General features: G+C 37.4%; 1 pseudogene; it reads right to left on the bottom strand.

Annotated features, from left to right (window-relative positions):
* Window positions 1-8,614: 8,614 nt before the first annotated feature.
* LOC109055278 overlaps window positions 8,615-23,909 on the bottom strand; it is a 103,780-nt pseudogene continuing 88,485 nt past the window's right edge.

Here is a 23,909-nt window from a genome sequence, read left to right as displayed (position 1 = left end):
CTCAATACCCATGGCCTGAAGTGCTGAACCCCTAGTTGCCCCTCCCCTCGGCGCTAGATATATAGCAGCCACTGCTCCGGGTGTGTGTTCGCGGTGTGTTCATTTTCTCACTGCTGTGTGTGTGCACTTGGATAGGTTAAATGCAGAGCACCATTCCGAGTATGGGTTTACCATAACTTGGCACATGTCACGACTTTCACTTTCAGATTACAATAAGCACTTAACCACTAAGTCTCATTTTGTTAACCTTATAGTTATGCATTAGCAAAACACGAAAATTATGGCAATGTATTTTACAACATTTATAAATATGACCCAAGATTAACTAAGTATTTGTTCTATTTTTGGTTCATGTACCACCTTAATGTTATTAAAAAATGTTAAATAATAAGATAATATAAGAGAGAGAAGGAAATTTAGCGTACATCACCTGGTCACCAAGAATCCTCTGCAGTGAAATGGGTTGCCGTCAGTAATGAGAGTTCTAACAGCTGAGCAAAAATTCCAAAAATGTTGTGACTCTTGTGTCTTGGTGTTTGTATGTTTTAATTGATTTCTTTATGTACTCACTAGTGGTACTGCGAAAACACTACATTTTTGTGCCACTGTAGGTCCACACATGTAGCGGAAACTGACAATAACGCTCAGATTAAAATTGAAATTGAGGATGATGGAACTTCTTCTGAAGCTCTGCATCTCGTGATTGCATCCCCCCCCTCCCCCCCCGAGTTTGTCTTCACCACGATGTATAAAGAATCTAGCTGAGATTTAGGCTTTCCTTTTGACTTTGTTCTTTTGTTACACTCTTTCTCTCTATGTCTCTCGCTCGCGGTGGACTCTGATTTAAGTAATTGCTTTGTACTTGAACAGCCCCCCGGATTTTAGAAGTACTAAGAGAGGATCACATCGAAACTCTCTTGAGTCACATGTTCAAATCTTGGAGTCATTGAGCTTATTTCAGTGAAAGAGTGCGGGAATCTGTAAGAGCTCCTCACTGTAGTGCTTTTTAGATGACACTTTAGAGTTCGCCGCATGCCTATCTTCCATAAACATGCAAGGTACTATATTTGTTCTCTTCTAGTGAGAAACATTTAGAGAAGTGACACTAAATTGATGACATTAAGTAAGATAAAACCATAGTATGCTTTTTCACTCAGAGGTTCTTTTTCATGATTGGTAGAGCCGATAAAGCATGTCATTCCACTCCTTTTGACACATATGGAAACAGTGCCAGTCCAGCTCTTGCTTTTCCTTTTTCTTTTGTCTTTTTTCTTTTTCCTTTTTTTTCTTTTTCTTTTTTAAAGCAGCATTACATAGAAACTGGAATAAATTTTGTAGGATTTTTAAACTTCTTGTTTTAACTTTTTTTTATTTGCTTATTTTACAAGAGTATTTTTATTACCTTTTAACCCTTTGATTTTACCTTTTTTCTCTAAACTTGTATTCAGATCTGTCAATAAAATAATTTGGTGTGTTTTATAGAGCATAAATGAAATGACACTCATGTTTAAGTCAGCAGTGCATTTTTACTTAATTTATTCTTATTATTATTATTAGTAGGTAGTAGTAGATTAGTAGTTAGTAAGTGCCTAAGTAAATCAATAATTGACTAAGAATTCATTTTTTCTCTCGGCTTTTTTCTTTAAGCTTTCTCTGCTGAGCTGGCATTGGGATAATTTAAACTTTCACACAGAGTAGCAATATCTACCACAAATGGTAATCTTTTTATAGCTCAAGCGTTTCTCCCTGGCAATGAGAATAATGACATTGAACTTTTCTCTAGTCTAAGTTTCATTAGTTTCCTCTCACATTGTCCTCCAATTCTCTAGAAGTAATTTGATGAGTACCTTGTTATTCTTATGGTAATCGACTGACTTTTTTATTATGGAGGCAGTTTTGAGCACAATTTATTTTTTTTCCGCCTTAAACGCTAGATGAGAATGTGATGAGCAAACTAATGGAAACATTAAAAGAAAGTAATGAAAACGTTTAAAAATGTCATTATATTCTCATTGCTAGGAGAAACAATTGAGATCACTAAAAAGACTAAAACTTTCTATGTGAAAGGTTCTGTTAAACGGGTAAGCTCAAGGTGTTCTCAAAACAGCTGTGTTTTGCAGTTGATGCATTATTGTGTATGGTGTATACTGTACCTTAGGCTTGGAGACGATGGTTTCTGATTCGACTTCCCTCAAAGGAATGAGCCATTAGCATGAGGCATTCGCCATATGTCTCTAAAGGCAAGCAATTGTGTGAAAATTATTAAGATGTTAATTAATTTGCTGATCGACTACTTTGCCGTGTGGACTTGCACTGTGGGGATCAGCCCCCACTAAACATGTGGGAGGTGGCTGGCTACTTCAGTCCCATCGGATGACAAATAACAGCCATCCGTCCTCACTGGTGTGTAGGGGGAGATTCAGTTGCTCAGGGCGTCTTCCGCAGTTTCACCCCTCGTCCTGGCCTCGGTCATGCTAGCCTAGAGTGTCCCTTGGGGGCGTCAGAAGGGTTACACTATGACGATTAGTAGCATAAGCCTATGAGCAAAAGTATGATCGGAAAGTACGAGCTTTGGAGAGGACAAGGCGGACAATTACTATTTTAGGCTGATTGGATCGGGAGTCCAGGACTAGGATGGAGGAGGGTGGACGAAGGCTGCAAGAGATCTTTCAGTAGGTAAACAGAAGAAACACAAAGAGCCCTTTCTTGGTTCTCGTCACGTTAACGCACTTTTTCTTTTATATCCGCCACCCTGCCTCCCTTTCCTTGCTCAGCGTGGTTTTTGAAGTGTCATCTTGCCCGTGACAGCGTCCTCAGGAAACTGACCCCTCGGCACTCCCTCACTCTTGTTGCCCTCTTGCGAGTGTTTTACATGAGAGGCCTCTGTGTATTGATAAATGAGATACACATGTGTACTGGTGGTAATAGGAAGTAGTGGCGAATAATGGAATTGTCCAAACTGAAAAAATGCACAAGGTTGGGGTTTTTGATTTTTTTTTTTTTTTGTGATGACTAAAGTTAAAGGTGAGTGTGGTGTTGATTCCAATACCACTATGTGTAATGACCTGCATTGCAGAAGTGTTCATGAACCCCTTGCTGCTATTGGTCAGTCAAATCAAATAGGTCCCTCCTCCCAAATTCATGACCACCATTGGTTGATTCATTGTGGCTGTTGTTGGAGTGATAGTGATGCTCAAAAAAACAAAGTGATGTTTCATAGAAGGAACACTTTGCAATTCTTGATTTTAACTTCTGCAAGAGATGGCGCAGTTTTTTTATCAGGGTAGTGAAGCCAGGGATGTGGTTGCAGTTCTTGCGATGGAAATGAAATCAATAGTAGGGGAGTTCTATTTATAGTGCAGAAATACTTTAATTATTAAATGTAAAGAAATTTTATATTAGAATTTTACATTTTCAATGAAGTCGATCCAGCTATGGTTCAGAATGGAATTGCTAGTTCTGTACTGGCCGGGTGGTGGGACGTTATATATGAAATAACACTACGTAACTTTTATACATACAGTTTCTGGGCAGGTATTGACACTGACTCGGGTTCAAAAGTTTGAAGTCTAGTACGATTTATCTTTTTTTAAAGAAATTAATACTGGGTGTTTTCAGACACAGGAAGAACGGGACGGGGCAATTTTATATGCAGTGTGGTCGCTGACAGTGAAGCAACAAATTTGGCATATTAGATGACTATTCTTAAGGGCGGGGATCATGTGACACTACTGATCATTGTATATTTGCACAATACTGGAAAATGCAGAAGGTCATCCTATTATTTCAAGGGCATAACAGAATTTTTGCTAGCTGTGCACAGTGTTCTATACTGTAGAAATGTTATGTTCGACGCATGGACTGCTTACTTTTCCAAGTCGTTTTGAGGGGTGTGATGGTAAGATCTTGCACTAGCAGATACAGTGAAAAGACACAAAAATCTGATACATGTGTGCAATACATCATTAACGAGAAGCTGCTACTGACTGCTGTAAATTACTGGCAGTGGTGTGGTGTGAACCAGGACAGGGATTATTAGTGCTAAAAGTTGAATTAACAACCAAATTGAGGCTGTCTGTGTTTCTTGATGTGAGAAAGAAGAAACCGAAACAGCATTTTTCACGTGTGTTGGTGTAAATCCTTTTTTGCCCAATCCACTCGGGATGCTATAGCAGGATATTAGACGCAATAAACTCTCATATTCCTCCACACTGCAGTTGTCCCTTTCAGAAATCAACTACTCCTCATAATGTACATAGCAACAGGTATGAACTTGCTTTGAACCTATCTGTCTGGGTGACAGGGAATTCCCGCCTGTCATCGGTTCACTAAACTGATGTCTTGTCTATTGAAAGCCGAGATGTTCTGCAAATGCCCGAAGAAAATAATGTTTTGAAATATATATCCTTACAATTCTTGCTCAACTCTGTGTGGATGTGAAATATCTAAATATATGGAATTGAGAAAGTGTTATATACTGTCTGCCTTTATAATCAAATTTAAATGATGCCCAAAGATTTAGTGAATTATTAGAAACGTTTCTGCAGGGAATTCGTTCTGGTCCAGAAAGACGGCCAAGATTTGTCCTGTGTTATCATTTTCCTGGGTTAAACCGCATTCTGAGTTCACTTTTTTGAAGGATTCGTGCTTGAAAACCAAAGGTATGAGGCATCCAAAACGCATCAAGCGTGAGACACTTTCTCTTTGAATGTTCTGTTAGAAACGAGCTTTTGAGTCTGGTGAAAACTTGAGTATCCGAAAAGGGAGAAGGAAACAGGAAGGACAGACAGAGTGCATATGAAGGAATGTGTTAGTATGGTGCACTTGTATGTTCAAATTTCAGTGTATACGCAAAGGGTTCTCAAAGAAAAAGTACATGAAAGGGTTCCTCCTTTCCGACGACAATGTCAAGGACATAGTGACTTTTTCAGGATTACATTATTTCTGAAAACAATAAATGTTCACATTGGACTGTCATAATATTTTCAGTTCACTTTAGGTGGGAAGGGTAGAGCAGTCTTGGGAATCAAACTGAGGAGGGTCACGTTCCGTGGGGAAAGTGCTATTACCCCCCTTCCATACATGGGCTCTGTGCTTGGAGGTTTCATTTGGACAAGTTTAACTCCAGCTTTAGGCTTCCACCTACAGACAGGCCGTTTTGACCGGCTCAACAGCAGCAGGGAGTCAAGCGCATGAGTGACCAGATAAGCTTCACTATGGCTTGCGAGGATTACATCAGATTTGCAGGACTAGTACCTTAGAAACAGCGTTGACTTTCTATATGGAGCTTGTTTCAAGTTTTTCTCCAAAAAAAAAAAAAAAAAAAAAGAAAAAAATCCCTGGATGGGAATATAATTTTGGGGGCCAGTGGCCCCTCTGAAGATTCTAAAGGGTTTATATTCGAAAAAAAAGTGGTTATAGAAACCACATTTATATATTTACTTGTATATTCTAAATTTTTTTTTTTTGAATTGTAGGCAACAACGGCTACAAGGACACCTCTAAAATTGAACAGATACCGTACTTGCGTATCGATAAACAGTTCCCATGCGTGGAGTGTGACACTGTAATTACAAATGTCTTCATAGGACAAGTCTTTTCTGTAATGATTTAACTTTAAATCAAGTTTAGACCCCCGTTTCATGGCATTCCAAACATGTATAGCATGTTTATTTTTCTAATCTAGCGTCACAGTGTTTTGAGGTTAAACCATCCACATTGAACATACAGGATTGACTATGCATTTGTTTATTTATTTATATTAATTTAGGTTACTTACTTTCGTTTTTGACTGAATTTTTTAGTCAGAACTTGACTGCACACTTTGCTTGTGGACGCCCCTAACTTCCAGCATGAAATAATGGTCTACTAAATTACTCCGGTTACATTTTAGATGTAAAACTCCTAAGAGCACTTCTGTGTGTCCAGTACAGAACTACTGTTTGATACACAGTACATAGCAGCAGTAATACCCACAGATACAACAGTGCACACACACATACAGCACACACACTATGGCTATATAGGATTATATATACTTATATATATAATACTATATATCTAGAACTATATGCTAAAATTATTGTAGTATGGGCATGGGATTTTTTAATATATAATAATGTTTGTTCTTCATTGTCAAACATCTTAGTATAGATGCAGTCAATGAACAGGCGTTTGCTACTTACTTCATTAGTGACAATTATGATGTCAAGACTCAGAAGGGGTAGGTTTCCCTCTGAAGAACTTCCCTAACGGGAATCCTTATGCAAATTAGCCTTCCCGGATTAAGAAAACGCATCTGTATATATATAACGCTAGGTGCTATAGTCCCTATGTATCTTTTTTCCTGTTTTTATTGTTAACAAACTGTGCTATGCCCCAGATCACTATGTAGGTACCTGTTATTGCCTATCTGATAAACGAACCGTTATGTGGGTGCTCATGTAATTTATGTCAGCATGAGGCACAAGTTCTTATAATGTAATGATGCGTTAAACTTTTCCCATGAAGCTTAGTACTTTATCATTTTCATCTCCCCAGATACTTTGCCTTTCGCAATGTTTTTGGACAAAATACTATTTTTTGGTGGTAAAAACCATCACATTAACATACACACAGTGACTATAATGCCCTCCTAGTTAGTATCTTTATTATTAACTTTTAACTTTTCATTACTTTACCTTTTTTCACTGATTTTTAAAAGTTCAAAACGGGGTTCAAACTTTAGAACTTGCACACTTGCTTGGTGGAGACCCCTAGCAACCCCTTACAGAAATCAATAAATGGCTTCTAATAAATTGACCCCTGGTTTACACTTAATTCAAATGGAAACTATTCAGCATTTCGTAATAAACAAAAACTACGGTTCCATTACTACACCGTATACCAGTACTTACATCACACAAAGCACACCACACACCTCCTACACACACACACCAATCTAGTGTTATAGGTAATCTAAATGTTGTGTACATTTCAAAATATACTAATATAAATATAATAGGTACTAGCTGCTAACAGGTGAGTTATTCATCTAAGTATTTTTTACCATTATATAATAATGACCTGTAGGTTATGTCAAAATCTTCTAATATCAGTGCAGAGTTACCAGGTGTTTGCACTTTACTTTTCATTAGTGACATTTATGATGTTAAGACAAAACAAAAAAACCTTAATAATGGGGGAGCTTGAGAGGGAATCCTATGGCTAATTCATCCGTTCCAGAGGTAGCCTCGACGGAATGTGAGTTAACAATGCAGTGTTGTCTTCTGATTCCCTTTGTGAAATTGCCCTGTGTGTTAACAGGAGCTAAACAGTGCTGTGTTGCATGCATGGATTAGTTAGGGTTTTGTGTATGAGTTCCCGCGTCTAGGGTTAGAACAATTATTGGCAGAACTGAGTTTTAAACATAAGATGTGCGACAATGATGCTTTTTGTTTGCCTTTCCATGAGCTCACACTTTGGCCTTTTCATGTCTTGGATAACGTTCCTTTCGGGTTGAAAATTTAGTTGCAAATACTATCTTCTAGGGCACCATCACACGTTTTAACAACACACACCAACACCCAAGCCATTGGTGATAAGCCTTTAATGGGTTGTCGTTTTTTTGGGTTTGTTGAACGCCGCGCCAGGCCGAACGATAGCAGAGGCGAGCGTTAGTTGTGTAGACATTATGTGAGCATTGGTGCTAATTCACACTGTGACAGCAAAACAGGCACTTTTGGCTTGTTGCTGGGTTATGCCGCGACTGACGCCGCTGGTCACCTCTTGATTGTAGGAGCCTTTTGTTTTGTTTGTTTGGTTTGTTTTCGACACACCATACTGGACACAAAAACCCTCAGTTAACATCACGTTGCGTTGTGCTTTTGAGATTTGAATGTGGGGGGTAGGGGAAAGCTTAGGCTTTCGATTTTTGGTGTTGCAGTGTTCCTTTTGTAGAAGAAAGTTGTTTGTGGGTGTTTGAAACAGCTGGGATAGCCCGTAAACAAAGCATGTGAAAGACCGGCGATTTTTTTTGTTGGGGTGGGGTAAAGTGAAGTTGACCCATTGTGTGTTGTGTGGTTGATTGTGTTATTGGTGTGGTTTTGTTTCTTAAACGTTTGTGTGTGGCCACCCCCCTTGCTGAGGCCGGTGTTTGTGGTGTTGAAAGTCGGTTTTAGGGTTTTGACAGTTTTGTTTTGTTTTTAAAATGGTTGGTGTTGCTTAACCAGTGGTGTGCTGTTGGTTGTGATTCTGCAGATCGAAGTGGGATAACACACTGAATGTCAAGGTAACCAATGTCTGTGGGTTTTTGGTGTATTGAATATGCCCTGTCTGTGGGATCAACAGGAAATGGTGGTGATGGAGGGTAGTCACCATCTCTCCGTCTCTCGCCCGACGAAAATTTCAGCCCGTGTTCTTCCACATTTCCAGTTTAAATTTTCTTGGGCCTCAAAACAACGGTCGCAGAGGGAAGTCCTCTGTTCCTCGAAAGGGGCGCACTATCGTACACATTGTACAGGCAAAGCACAAGAGCACACACATTCGTACACTGAAGTGTAGGAGCCAGAGTAGACAGAGGGGGGGCTAAGTTTATTCTGTAAACCAAGTTAGTAGAGGGTGCTGTCCACGAGGCTCAGCGGAAAATAAGGGCAGTGAGAAGACACACCAATAAGCAAAGAGGGATTGATGAAACAAGGTGACAAGAGGGACGCCCGCCTGCTGAAACTGTTTCGCTCTTTTTGCACGCCACTAGGGGCACCCACCGAAGTCCGTGGGATGCATTTGTTCTTTCGTCTTGGTTTTGACGGTACAGATTTTTCCGTCTGATTCCTTGTTGGCTGACTCTGTTAGGTTTTATACACCTCGTTCTGAGCATTGCCCTTGCGACTTCGATTGCTCGTGCAGTTTTCTGTTGCGTCCCGAACTTGGGTGGCTCGAGGGATCGGCGATGGGGAGGTGGTAGAGTATTGATCCCGAAAGGTGATGTGGAATAGGTGAGGATGATGATGATGATTGCGCGATCGATGATGATGATCTTTCTTCAATGACAACCCCCCACGTCCCCTGGGGCTGGATTTGCTCTGGTGGAGCGACTCTGAGCCTGTACAGGGAAGGTCAGCTCTTCTTTCGTCAACCGTTTCAGATCCTTCCCCGCCAGCTCCGGAGGGGAGCCATGCATATTAACGAGGAGGTGGAGCAACGGAAGCGCCGCAGCCAATCCCAGAGCGGCACGGCCTTGCAGTCACACTCCCAAGGGTTGTCGTTGAGACGCAGGTACTCCAGCGCTGGCAGCTGAGCCAAGCTTTCGGCTGGAAGTTCAGGTAAGGTGTTGTTAAAACAGGTAGAGAGTCGTCAGTCGGCGCAGTTCGTGGAAAGCCTGCTTGTGAACCCACTGGAGTCGGTTTTGATGGAGCAGCAAGCGATCGAGGGCCCCCAGGCCACGGGAAAGTGTTCTGGTGGAGGCTCCACAGCCGATTTCCATGCAGAAATAAATGGCTCAGATTCAGAAGATCAATGAACATGTCATCCTCAAGAAACTCCAGTTGGTTGTTCTGTAGAACAGCAAATAAAGAACAACAGTCAGTAACAGGCACTTGAAACAACAAGTCACACATATGAAATATCCAAAGCAACAAGTGTTATTGTTTTTGTCTTTGGATGAAATGTCCCAGGCAAATTTAGTCAATCATGTTTCATCATGTTGTATGGATTCATTTTAGCCCGTTTTACTCTGTTACTACAAAAAACAGCTCAGTCCAGCTCAAATAACAGTGATTGGAGTACTTGAATGAGAAAACATTGAGAAAACCATAAAAACATGGTTGGTGTATTGGTAATATCTCACAGTATATTAGTTTTTGTCATCATAATTTCAACAGTATTACTTATAATATATTATATTTTTTAGAATTTAAAATGGTTTAATTTTATTGATGTTTTTGTCTTTTTTTTTTATTGTATGAGAAATATTGAAAAAATTGTTGTTGATAAGATTAAAGCTGCAAAAACATATTCGAGAAAAGAACCCAAATCACGTGAATGCTTCGGTGTCCTACTACAGACAGTTTAAAGATGAATCATAAAAATTGACCTTCCAAGACCTTGGATATTCATACTGGACCATATTAGTTTTTTCCCTTGTTGTCTGTACTTCTTCTAGAAGAATCTTTTCAAAAATCCAACATGTCTTGAGTAACTTGTGTTCTATCACAATGTACTGAAGGTAAATACACTATTTGTGAACTCCTAACCATTGCATCGGTATTATTGATAAATAGAAATGCGTGACGGTGCATTTATTTGAAAAGACTGGCATGAGAGCAATTATTATTATGTGTATTTGTTTTATTTAATTGTTTATTAAAAATATATAAGTCATTTGCATATGCCAAAACTACTGTTTGGTCAGTTTGGTCTGCTGTTCTTGACACATTTTGCTTTGAGAATAGAATATTCTCTTTAAGAAAATAAAGATAATTATATCTGATATTTTACGCAATTTAAAAAAGGATATATATATATATAAGTGCCATATGACTAGCCTTATGACTCATGAAAGTTCAGAAACACTTAACCTTAAACATAAATCAAATTCCAAGAGTTGTGTGTCCGTAACATTCTTTGCACCTGAAGAGTATGTTTCCTCCTTGCCATTTTCATTAGAACGAAATATTGGTCTCTGGTCATTGTTTTAGTGCAGCACTTTTTGTTGCCAAGGCTGATATTGAATATTTTGAGCAGATCCTCTGGATTTATTTGGCAAGTCAGATGATTCCTAAGCAACAGTTCAAACCGGGAGTACTGCCAGTCTTAAAAAAAAAATTATATCCATTCAAGAAGGACATTTTTGCTTTCTTTGAAATGGTATTGTATCCAGTCAGATTTTCTAAAGTGTCAGCACAAGCATTCCAAGCCAAGCGTCTTATAAATTCACAATCAGTTTGGCTGAGGAGGACCTAAATATGATATATCTACACAGCACGTCAGACCTAGCAGAACGGACACATTAATAAAACCGAAAACTCAGGAATCATTAATCTTTTATATACAGTATGTTCTTTGTTGATATGTGATAAAAAATCTCTATGCATATAAAAATAATCTATAGTAGCAAATTATAAATAATGCCATCAGCTATTACTTGTTATTGTTTTGCATGTACTGTATATGAGGGACACAAATGGCACCTGTTTGTCAAACCACCCAGATCTATTTTTAAACTTTGAGAATATAACACCCACCTGTAAATAGAGGTACTGCAGGTTGTGCAGCCCCTCAAACAAGCCAGCAGGCAGAGTGATAAGGCCACAGTGGTAGAGGTGCAGAGCATGGAGTCTGGTCAGGCCCTGAAAAGTGTCAGAAGCCAGAGAGCGGAGGTGTTTTGTTGTCCCCCAGATCGAGCTCCTCCAGGCGGGTGAAGCCCATGAATGTGGAGGGCTGGATGTATGAGATATTGTTGGAGTAGAGCCAAGCATGACTGTGGTGGGGCTGAAATGGCCCTGTAGCAGTCGCTGGATCTTGTTGTTTTTGCAGAAAGACGCGCTCACTCTGGGCCGGGATTCCCTCTGGAACCACCAGGAAGTTGTGAGCCTGGCAGCTCACCGTGCTGGGAGAGTCGTAGCAGATGCAGTCACGGGGACACGCCTGGGTCAACTCTAAACCACACAGCACCAGGAGAAACTCCAGACCACAGCCTACGGAAAGACAAGTAAGGAAAAGAACATGAAATCATTGCAAGTTTCAATGGTGAAAAAACAAAAAAAAACTTAATTTGGAACATTATGAATCCTCAGTGGTTTATGCAGGTTGGTGCTGTAACTCACAGAAATACTACAATGCGATTATCATTTTATTTGAATGTCAATTTTAGTAACAATTAGAAAAGTCAAGGTCTAGAATTAACACAAGTGGGAAATGTGAGTGTAAAAAACAACTTTACAAGGTTTAAGTTGAATTATATGATGGATAATCTGAAATTATGGGCTGTTAATTCTATATACTATATTATAAATACCAGTGTAGGTAAACAAATCATTCAGAGCAGTTCTCTGAATAGATCAACTGATTCTGTCAAAAGATCTGACTCAAAAGAATGACTTGATTCATTAATCAGACATTGCTATTTCTCTAGAATATTTCAATAGGCTTACTAAGTTTATTATATACTGTATGGTACATTATAAACCTAAGGCAGACTGATGCACACACTGATTTCCAAGATTTTTGGAAACTGGGATAAACTACAGTACCATTTAAATTTTGTAAAAATTTGTTAAATTAATAAAAAATGAATACTTTTTCAGCAAGATGCATTAAATTGATCAAAATTGATGATAAATACATTAATTATGTTTTTTTTTAAACTTTCTATTCATCAAAGAATCTGACAAAAAATATCATGTGACAAGACTGAAGTAATGGCTGCTGATAATAATTTAGCTTTGCCAACACAAGAATAAAATAAATTTTAAAATGTATTAAAATAGAAAAAAGGTCATTTTAAATTGTAGTAATATTTCACAATATTACTGTTTTACTGTATTTTTGCTCAAATACAGTCAAACCAAAAATTAATCAGACACCAGATATAATTTGAGAATTTTTTACTAGTGGGTGCAGGACAAGGATATTAAAATAAAGTAAAAATGTGACATATTGTACCCAAAAATTCTTCATGGACTACCAGTAAAATTTATAAAAATTTGGGACCAAAAATTATTCAGACACTTTGGGCTGACCATGTTTTGCTTAATTGTTATCTGACATTATCAAGATGAATTTGTTTCTGGCACAGTTTAGCTCTGAATTGTTGTCATATTTTATTACCATATTAACTACCATAAAAACTATAGTGAATAAACTGATAAATGTGTGAAATGTTGAAGATGTCTGAATAAATTCTGATTTGACTGTAAAGCCTTGGTGAGCATAAGATTCTTCTTTCAAAAAAAAAAAAAAAAAAATGATTTCAAACTTTTGAACTGTGGCACAGTGATTATAAATCTCATTAAAAATGTCACTTTCAAGTCTGTTGACTGCTGGGCCAACTTTATATGTAATTGTACACCTTGTCGGTGAAAAGCAGCAGTACAAAAGGAAAAATAATCATAAAGAATGTGATGTTTATATAGATACAATTAAAATTCAGCCAAAAAGACATGAGAATGTGATATTTATATAGATGCAATCTGTGCCTCCATCCATAGCCATCTATGAATATTACCCGACACACGAGGCTATACTTTAAAAAGTGTAAAATCAATGTTAAAGGTTACAGAGGGAAAAAATATGCATTTACACATGAGCTTTATTGTATATGTTGTGTGCATGCAACAGATCAGAATGAAAAGAGGGAACACGCATGTCTGAGGGAAGAAAGGAATGGAATGAGAATAAATGATAAACCCATGAAGATGAGGTTGCAATGAAGGACGCTGTTGTAAGTGAACGTTCACCTCTGATGTCGAATTGAAATGGGAATGAGAGAGGGAGGTTTAGAGGTGCACCGCAGTGGGAAGAGTTTTGAGCAATAGATTGAACGTGTGAGTCATTTTGGATGCACCAGAACTAAAAGGATCAGTTCGCTAGAGAAAAGGAGAGAGATTGATATTGACAGAGATGGTGAAACTTGTGCAGAGAGCTGAGTGATGTGGTGTAACACAGGGTGTTCTGACACTGATATGAAACATTACCATGCTCTCACACGTTCAGCAGCAGGAAGCGTGACAGGATACTGTTGCTTATAGCACAGGTAGTGTTAAAAAGACAGTTCACCCAAAAATGAAAATGATCTCATCATTTTACTCATCCTCATGTTGCTCCAAATCTGTGTGACTTAATTTCGTTTAAGTGTTATAAGACATGAACCAGAACCAACCAAGTGTTTGAGGGAGTGAATGGACAACATTACAAATTTGAAAATTTGACAAAATAGAAGATTGTGTGCTTAACAGATTTATTAAAGAAATTCCCATTGCGAATGGGATAATCAAATTAAAAATATAAATCTATTCATTTGAAGTCGTTGATTGTACCTATAGAAACGATATAGTTTACGTTTATTGAAAAATATGCATATATTTTACAAATATTGTAAGTGTTTTGATAGCTTAGGAAGACCGACTCCACTACATCATTCATTGTGCTTCATGGAAGTGGGCGGAGCTCCATTGGTATGTGTTTGCTCACGGCTACTTTCTAATTGGTGGAATTTTGTGTACAGCATCATTGGTAATGTAGTTTTAAAATGTAGTTTCATAATGTTGTTTTTCTGCTGATGAACACGGGCTTTTAAAAATACATTTAATTCATGTTAACAGATGACTTCAACAAAAACAGTTCTGTCTTTGGTGGTTTTTATCAATTGTCGTTAAAAATCAGTTTACGGAGAAGTTTTTTACTTACGGAACCCGACTGTTGTGCTTTATCATTCTAGTCCTTATTCTAGAAATACTGAGGCTTTCAAGTACCATACCATAAAAGTACCATAAAATCATCATAAATGTGGTTTAATATAATTTGTGCGCAATAATTATTAGTCTTCTGACGCCGAATAAAGTCACTGACTCATAATTGTCTAGTCCAGTGGGCCATTAACCAGAGAACTCTAAAATCAGATCAGCGCTGTGAACTGGATTGACCAATTCACTGGTGAGCAATCAAAAGAATGATTCATTCGGACGTCAGTATCTGTTCTCCTCATCATGGAGAACTAGGGTGGATGTGAATAATGACAATTTTGTTTATTAGTAATGAATTGTACAAATATTCTTCTTCCTCTTCTGAAGCTATGTCATTCCTAATGATCACGTTTATGATACTTTTATGGTGCTTTTTGTCGTTTTTTATAGCTTGAAAGGCCTCAGTCACCCTTTATTGTAACTGCATGGAAAAGAGCAACCAGCTTAATTGTTGAATTCTTGATTGTCCTTTGGTGTTCAACAGAAGTAAGTAAGTCATACAACTCTGGAACTACATAAAGGTGAGAAAGGATGAATAATTTACGTTTTTTGGGGGTGAACTATTCTTGTTTAGAAGCGCTAGCGACCAATTAGGTCATTATATTCCAAATACGTGTGTTTACACATGCCTCGACATACACAATTGTGTTTATTTAAGATTACACTGATCTCCTCAAGTATACACACACAGTTGACGGATGACCTTTTCCAAACAAGCTTTGTTTCACACAGCACCCGATGCCTAATACAGCGTGAAATCGCACACAGCTTCGGATGACACATGTTATCCTTTGCATTTAAATGTTTGCATTACTGTTTGACACTGGGCTGTTTCTGTGACTTTTCCTCTCCCAAACATTCACTTTGCTTTTTCTTATTACAGCAGTCCAAACAACGTCAACAAAATTGCACTCTTTGGCCGGTGAAATGAAGTGTATTCTTCTGAAAATAAATGCTGAATATACAGCTCTATTGCTGGCGGTATGAATTGAATTTGTCTGATAGGGTTCTCTTTATTTGATTATGAAAATGGACTTGAGTCAAACAGCGGGTATTACCATGCTGTATTGCACCTGAATAACTCTTCTAGACAGTGTGTCTCTTTATCTCTTTCATTGCCATTCTAACGGCCCTCATGTGCACGTACACACACACAACACTCCACATAATACACAGGAAGGGCAGGCAAGCATGAATACAGTCGTTTAGGAGCTTTAGATTACTAACACTTAAATAAAAGGGTCAAAGCACATCGTCTTTTTTTTTTCCCGAAGCTGCGCTTGCAAATGAAAATGTATTTGAGTATCAGTTCTGCAGACTACAGAAAGGTTAAACAGGCCTGATTAAGGACCACCTGACATCTTAGCACCTACTGGCGAGAACTAGCATCCATTTAATATTGGAAAGATTTCAAACAATTTAAATTAAACCCCCTGGGCAAAGATCATTATTTTTACTAGTAAGATTGGATTGATTTTCTGACAGCTGGTAGTTTAGTGTGATTTGTGATGAAAATCGCTTGATAATATCACCTGAACATTTTTTATGAATATTATTATATTTAAATTATGTTAAGTACACTACCGTTTAAAAAATGTAAAATTTATGTTTTTTATTCAGCAGCATATTAAATTGATCAAAAAGTGACAATAAAGACATTTGTTACAAAAGACTTATTTCAAATAAATGTTGTTCCTTCTATCATCAAAAATCTTATTTCCCCTTCAAAAATATTTAGCATAACTGTTCAACACTAATAATAAGAAATGTTTCTTGAGCACCAAATGACACTGAAACTAAAGCGAAGATTTAAAATTACATTTCTTTTTTTTTTTAATTCTATTATATTTTACAGTATTATAAATTATACCATAAATGCAGCCTTGGTGAGCATAAGAGACAAAAAAAAAAAAAACATTCATACCATGAATGCTTTTGAACAGTAGCATATAATAGTATTAAAAAAGTTATTGTTGTTAAAAATGTCTTGTTCTTCGTGTTTTAGGTTATCTTAGATTTTGCATGCTAGATGTTCAATGCACTAGATTAGCGTACTGCTAGCTTATCTTATATTCTATGCAAAATGTTTTATTATGCAGTTTTTTTTTATGTTTTAATTACACACTGTAATGTCCAAACATATGTCAGTGTTTCCGAGCATGTTTAAATACATCCTTATTGCACATCGAACGCCACTAATCCACCTTTAAAACAACTCCATCGGTTCATTTATCCCTTGTTCTTTAATGAACATGTAACTCCCTTACTCGTTCTCATGCTTTTTTTTTTGGCTGGATTCCAATTAGTTTCAAATCTTAACAGGATATTTTAACTGTCAGCACACATTTGTGTACTTGTTTATTGTCTGTTGACTTAAATATGCACATGACAAACCACACACAAATCTTTAGCCCTTTTTATGTATCCATTGTCCTTTGTACTCATTTTTCATTCTCTCCTCCATAATGACCCTCTTTGATTTTTCTCTCTTATCACATAACAGAGGCTGCAGAAATCCCTCCACGTTCTGAGAGGCGGAGAAAAACCATCCAGTCATTCACCTCTCGCTCTGTTCCCATTCTCATTTTTCCCCCTCTGTCACTCACGTTTGGATTATAACTCCGGTAGAATAATAAAATTATATATATATATATATATATATATATATATATATATTAATATATTATTATGTCTCTTCTCATTAAAAAAGATCCAGCCACCGGGGCCCCTACCAATTGGGCCCCAGCCATCAAAGTCACTGAGAATATTCAATTTTATTTCCACTTAGGATATTCCAATCACAGCTAAAATATTGTGTTCATGTAAGCTCAGCAAGTAGGCTCATGTGGAGAAAGCTCAACATGATTTAAACACCTGTCAAGTTCAGCATTTTCCACGTCCCTTGCTTGTTCAATTAATAAATATTTTGATTAATCTGATTATGCATTCAGATACCACACGTAGTGTATAGTATAAAGGTGCACTATTGTAGGTATATTGGCAAATTTCATCACATACAAAAAAAAAGGATAGGGGGGAACTTGGCTATCGTCAGTAGCGTAGCAATGTGATAACGAACACCAGAAGTCACTTTCAAACCAAACAGCTTTCTGTTAGGTCAGCACAGTGAATGTAGTTCTGAAATTCTGAATGTACAGATTCCTACTGAAATGCATCTTCATTGGAACAGGTTTTGGAAAATTTAGCATTACATCACTGCTCACCAATGGATGCTCTGCAGTGAATTGGGTGCCGTCAGAATGGGATTCCAAACCAGCTGATTAAAAACAAATAAACATACAATAATCCACAGGTAACAACACAACTCCCAGTCGATCAGTTAACATCTTTTGAAGTGAAAAGCTATGGAAAACAAACCCACCATAATGATGTTTGTAACTTCAACCTTTGCTTCTGGACAAAATAAGAACATAATCCCATATAATCCTTCCTCTCCAGTGAAAATGTCCATCCCCTGTTGTTTCTCTTCACATCAAAATCCACCAACATACTTGTTTAGAAACATTTTGGATACTCTTTTCTGTGCATATTTCTCCTTGATCTCCTGATTCAGATGAAACAACTTTTTCACTGAAGAAAGTAATATTATGGATTTATGTAGGCATGTTTTAGCCAAAAGCAATTAATGATTTGAAGTTAAAAATGTTTTAATAATGAATTTTTATTACAAACACACAACTTTTCACATTCTATCATGTCTTTTTATCAGATGTTTGGACTCCCATTCTGACGGCACCATTCACTGCAAGTATCCATTGGTGAACAAGTGATGTAATGCTAAATTTCCCAAATCTGCTTCGATAAAAAAAAAAAAACTCATCAACAAATTTTATTTTTTGGATTAACTCTACCTTTAACACATTTTACAATGTAGAGTCCTCTGAAATTCCAAGTTCACATGGTCCAAAATTAAATGTAGAAAATGGCAGCTATAAAACATGATTAACTCAAGAACTTGCATTCGTGGTTTCCGCTGAGTTGGTATTGTGCATCTGTCATCATATGGGTGTGTTATACATCAGACAACATTATGTGTTTTTCTTTACCCTGCAGGAGACTGGTGTAACAGAAGCCGAGCAAGAAAGAACATGAGAGTGGGTGTAGGCAGCGGTGACAGTCTGAATAAATGGAGCGGGGAGGGTGGACACACACATGCTGGGTAATGTTGTGCAGAATGACAAAGAGAAAAGATCCACACTGAGATAAAAGACAACAGACTAGCAGAGAATGAGGACTGGAAGATTGAAACATCACAATAGGGAGGATCTGTTTGTGTTTGTGGGCTGTACGGCACAAGGAGGTCAATAATAACTGGAGGAAGCAGTCCACTAGAATTCCCATTTATCTTAATGGCTGTTTCTCAGCTGGTGTGTGTGATTTAAATTCTGTTTATTTGAATCTTTGCTTATGGAAACTTAGCAGAGATCCAATCACCCAATCACCAAATTTCAAAATAACATTGTAACTTTGTACTTACAGCTTTTAGCCAACAGGGGTAAACTGGGCCATGCTAACCAGCCAAATCCTTGACCACTTGTTGCGGTTCCTTCTCAGTAATGCTTAAGTAAACATCTCTGGACTCTGCCAGAACTGTCTAACAGAATGAGAATGAGTTTCTGTCTGTGTGCCAGCACGTATTGTCTGTCAAAATGTTCATGTCTCTCCATTTAAAGCTGGACTATTTTTGTCTGTCTGTCTGACTCTATCTCTCACACACAGTCTCTCTGAGCGACATGATAAAACAAGATCGCTCCTAGACCTATTACAGTCAGTAGAGAACTGTGCAAAAGTGCATTATTGATTTTGATGACTGACAGCTTTGTTGATTATAATGGGAGCGATTGAGTTTTGCTATATTGCGATGCACAGCTGCTGGTAGGGTGCAAGATACGGCTTTTCTTTTTCTTCCACATTTATAGTACTAGATGGTTGAGAAAGCTAAGGTTGGAACATTTTTACGGATAGGGATGGGGATAAAATTAAGCGGAAAAACTGTAATTTGGATTCCCAAATTAAAGCGGAAAAAAAGAAGACTGTACTTTTGGATTCCAAAAGTACAAAATTCTACTGTATATTTTGGCAATCAGTAAAAACTGATAATAAAATATTTTAATAAATCGTTGAACTGGATTACAATTAAGACCTAAGCACTAAGCTAAGGTAGTGTGGTAAATGCTTAGTGAGGGGGTAGCTTTTTTGGAAACCATGATACTTTTTTTTTCGGGATTCTTTGATTCATAGAAAGTTAGTTTGAAAGAGAACACGCATTCATTTGAACTGGAAATAATTTGGTACAATTTCTGTGTCAATGGAATAATATTTTTAATCTCATAATCTCACCTGTAGCAAGTGAGCCGGGATCGACACTAACCCCCCTCAAAAAAAAAAAAAAAAAACCCTAAACCTAACAAACGGCCACACTTGTAATCTAGTTGTTGATATTGTTGGTCTAAATTTTAGGAACACAAAAAGCCATACAATAGCAGATATACTGTAGGAGCAAAAGAAGTGAATATGAACAGCAACCAAATGTGATTGTGTGCTATACTGTATAACACTTGTAATTTTATTTCTACAGTGTCAGTACAGCTTGATTTTTTTTGATTCTTGATTATTTCTATATCATGCTATCACTGCAGTAAAGTGAACAAGGTGCTCAAACTCTTGTATTTTGCTTTAAAGTGAATGAGTTGTCTAGGTGTATACTGTTTTGCTTATCAAATCATCTCAATTTTAAATGAAAGTAACTGAGTTTGTATTATTATGGGTTGTATTTTGGATCTGCTTCCTCCCCATGCGACACAGCTGATGTCTTGTTGCAGAGAGACTAATTGAAAGCCTGGTGCCGGGGACGTGTTAGTGACCCTCAGCGCTCCTCTGTCAGTACGTGTCTTTCCGTCCTTTCAGCAGTGAGACAGATAAAACCATAAAGGGGCCACTGTTTGATTTTTTTGCTCATATCTGAGGTGAAATAGACAAGGCAGCTGTGTGCCGCTGCAGAGGGACGGGCTGAGGCGATCGCATTGCATATCAATGACTGCGCTTATGAGCGCTGACTGTCTGGTCTTAATGAGAAAACAATACTGAACCTCGCTTTCTTCTCTCTCACCTGTGCCTTTTTTCCCTTTGTTCTGGACAAGACTCATTGTCCTGCCCAACTGTCTGCAGGAAGTGGGATGCTGTCTGTTTCTTTATCAGTGTGTTATGTGGTTCTAATGGCAAGTGTTTTAGTATCATTGCATGGTTTTAGTCTGCTACTGAAAAAACAATAGCAGGGAGTTGTATGAATGGACACGTTTGAACTGATTCAAATACAGGCAATTAGTGGACTAAAGAAAGTTAGTTTTGAAGTGCTTATTGTGCCCATGATGAAGGGACGTTTTAGTAGGGGTACATAGGCTAGACATGACCAATCTAATAATAGAAACCAATGAAATTGTTTGTAAGCTTATGTTGGCATGAATATATGCGCAATATCACAATGAGTTTGCAGTGCGATAGGTGTGCAGTATATCATCAGCGGCTGTTGATTGATCGCCATAGGTAAAATCACAGCGTGCTGATATACAGCCATACTGCACGGCTATGAGTGTGACATTGCATCCATACAACAGTTCAATGGCACAAGTGTGTAAATAAAAAAAGCTGCTCTCGGCGGGTTTATGTGCACTGGACGGCCGCTGACGCCCAGGAGCTCACATCTCTGAAAACGTCCAAAAGCCTAATTTCAAACAGATCATTATCTTTATCAACAAACTCCATATCTGAAGTCTAAAACAACTACATTATCACCTAATGAAACTCTTTAAAACAAACATTCTGTGACACAAAACAGTATTAATTTCTAAATATTATATATAGTATATATATATATATATAAATATATTATATATTTGAATCTATATATGCTATTTTTATTATATATAATATAATATATATATCTATACTATATATATATATAAATTTATTTATTTTTTATATATATCTATTCGACGTTTATATCAGAACTGTGAATTTATGACTAAGTTTTAATGATATATCTCGCAATACCTCAATATAAATCACCAAGTATAATCATACAAAGTTGATAGTTCACAGTTCTTTTCAGTCAGACCACTGATTCTGGGTTCTGTGGGAGTCAGTTGTAAACTTTGAACAAATCAGTGACTAAATGAGTCGGATTCAAACAGCTAACAAGTGAATTCGGGACTGTGTTTCAAATTTTTTTTAACTGGCTCGTTAAAAAGAATAAGTTCTTAAGAATCATTTGTCTGGAAAAAAGGAACCCAACTATGTTTGTTTGTTTGCGTGCAGGAACCACTGGCATATACACTAATGCATACAAATGCCACTGGCACTACAAATGTACTGTATTAATGTTTCGACTAGAGTTGAAATTGCTTTCACACAAATTATGTATTTTGTCTCGTTTTTTTCTGGAAACGACCTATACGGGTCATTCTCAGAGCAGATCTGCACATACAAGAAAAAAAAAAAGGTGATGAAGGAATTACTACAGATGAAAAAAGAAGGATATGACAAAAAAAATGTATATACAGTAAGTCAACCAAAAAAAACAAGTCAAAATCAAATAACATATATAGAGATCTTATATTAACTAATAATATATATAATATATATATCATAATATATATATGACAAAAAAGTAAGTCAAAAGAAAAACTAAAGGGTATGAAACTTGTTTTAAGCTCAGTATATGACACATTTGACTTGGGTTTTAATTTCAAGAAGCCAAGCGTCATATTTTTCGAGCTAAAGCTGAGGAAATGAAACACTGAGGCGAATCAAACGATAGGTTTTTAAGCTCAAAACAGTGTAAAGTTCTTGACTTGTGATGTTCAAACCACAACATCAAGATGGATCGACAGTGACTAAAGGGCCACTGGGTTTGTACACAGAGTGGGATTATGTGCACACTTCTGGTTATAAATTGCTGGGAACTGGGGAAAAAAAACCCTCTGAACTCTTTAGTAGCACTGACTAGCTTATGCGTTAAGTCTTTACAAGCATCGACCAGACATGCAGCACACAAAACATGCTCGCCTCACGTTCTCATCTAGCGCTCATTTAACACAGGAAAAATTTTAATCAGAGTACGAATAATAAACTCAAAACGCTTGTGTCATGTAAAACAACTTTCAGCATGCAAACGCACAAGATTTTATCACATTTTGTGTCATGTAAATCATAAAGAAACAAATGGATGTTTAAACCCCATTTACAACGCATTGTTTCCATATTGTTAGTTGCTGCCTGTTTTTCATGGGCTGCATAAATGACCATAACTTTAAAAAATCTGATCACAAATGGGGTGTAAAAAGGAGAATGTCATTCCATTTTCACAATGAATAAAACAGGACATTCTGGAAGGGAAAGTGTGGTGTACATGATGCATCATATCATGCATAAGATGATTTATTACCGATGCACGAATCAAACTTGCTTGCAGTGCTCACTATTTCTAGCATGGTTCTCCATGCCTCATTTTTTTGAACAACATCCCTGTGGGTCATTGCTCACAGTTACTATTAACTCCTCCATACACTCAACTATCTCACAAGAAACTGATCATATTTCCTCCAGTGCCTTTACTTCTGCTGGTAGCTGTCACATCACATCACTGTTCATTTGCATAGTTAAACTTTTCTCGACACCCACATCTATCAGTGTGTGCATTTTGCAGCAAAAATGTGTCCAGAACTTTCGTTTTCAATTAGAGTAACCGATTTTCTGAGTTTAACTTTATGCAAATAAGATGATCTAGAAACTACCAATGGAACTGAAGACATGAGCTGACTCCTGTAAGATAGGCCTACTATATCCATGATGAATGTTCATGTTACTGCAAGCGGTTTCACAGTTACAGTATATATGATTTATCTCTGCCCACATAGAGCAATATAATAAAAAAAAGTGTGGAAAACTGTCAGAAATTGCAGACACTGTGTGAGTTTGATTCATGCATTGATAATCGCTCATCTGTTCATCATATGATGTATTATGCACAGCTGCACAAAAACTTTCCCCAGCTGAATGTTCATTTTTAGCAGCAAGAAACCGGATCAAATTTGAATGACATCTGATTTACCAGCAATACATCCCATTTGTGATAAGATTTCCGCCTACTAGCGACCAACCTTGGGTGATAAAATCGCCATCATTGTGAATGGAACATTCATTATGAGGGAAAAGACAGAGGTTAGCAGGTTTGTGTTATTCTAGCTGATCTAAGGGTTTGCTGCTTTAGTTTTAGTTTTTTTCTTTATTGGAGAGAAGTGAGATAAGACAACAAAGAAGCAAGACAGGGCCGAAAAGGCAGAGACAGAGCATAAGGAACAGGCCTTGGTTTGATGAGTGTAATTCCTTTTCATTAGGCCTGTTCATATGGAGACTGAGAGAGAGGCGCCATTGATCCTGCTGTAATGT

This window comes from Cyprinus carpio, chromosome A10, assembly GCF_018340385.1.
Source record: "Cyprinus carpio isolate SPL01 chromosome A10, ASM1834038v1, whole genome shotgun sequence".
NCBI lineage: Eukaryota > Metazoa > Chordata > Actinopteri > Cypriniformes > Cyprinidae > Cyprinus > Cyprinus carpio.
The sequence above is the reverse complement of the archived record's forward strand: the minus strand, read 5'-3'. Positions and strand labels throughout refer to the sequence as shown.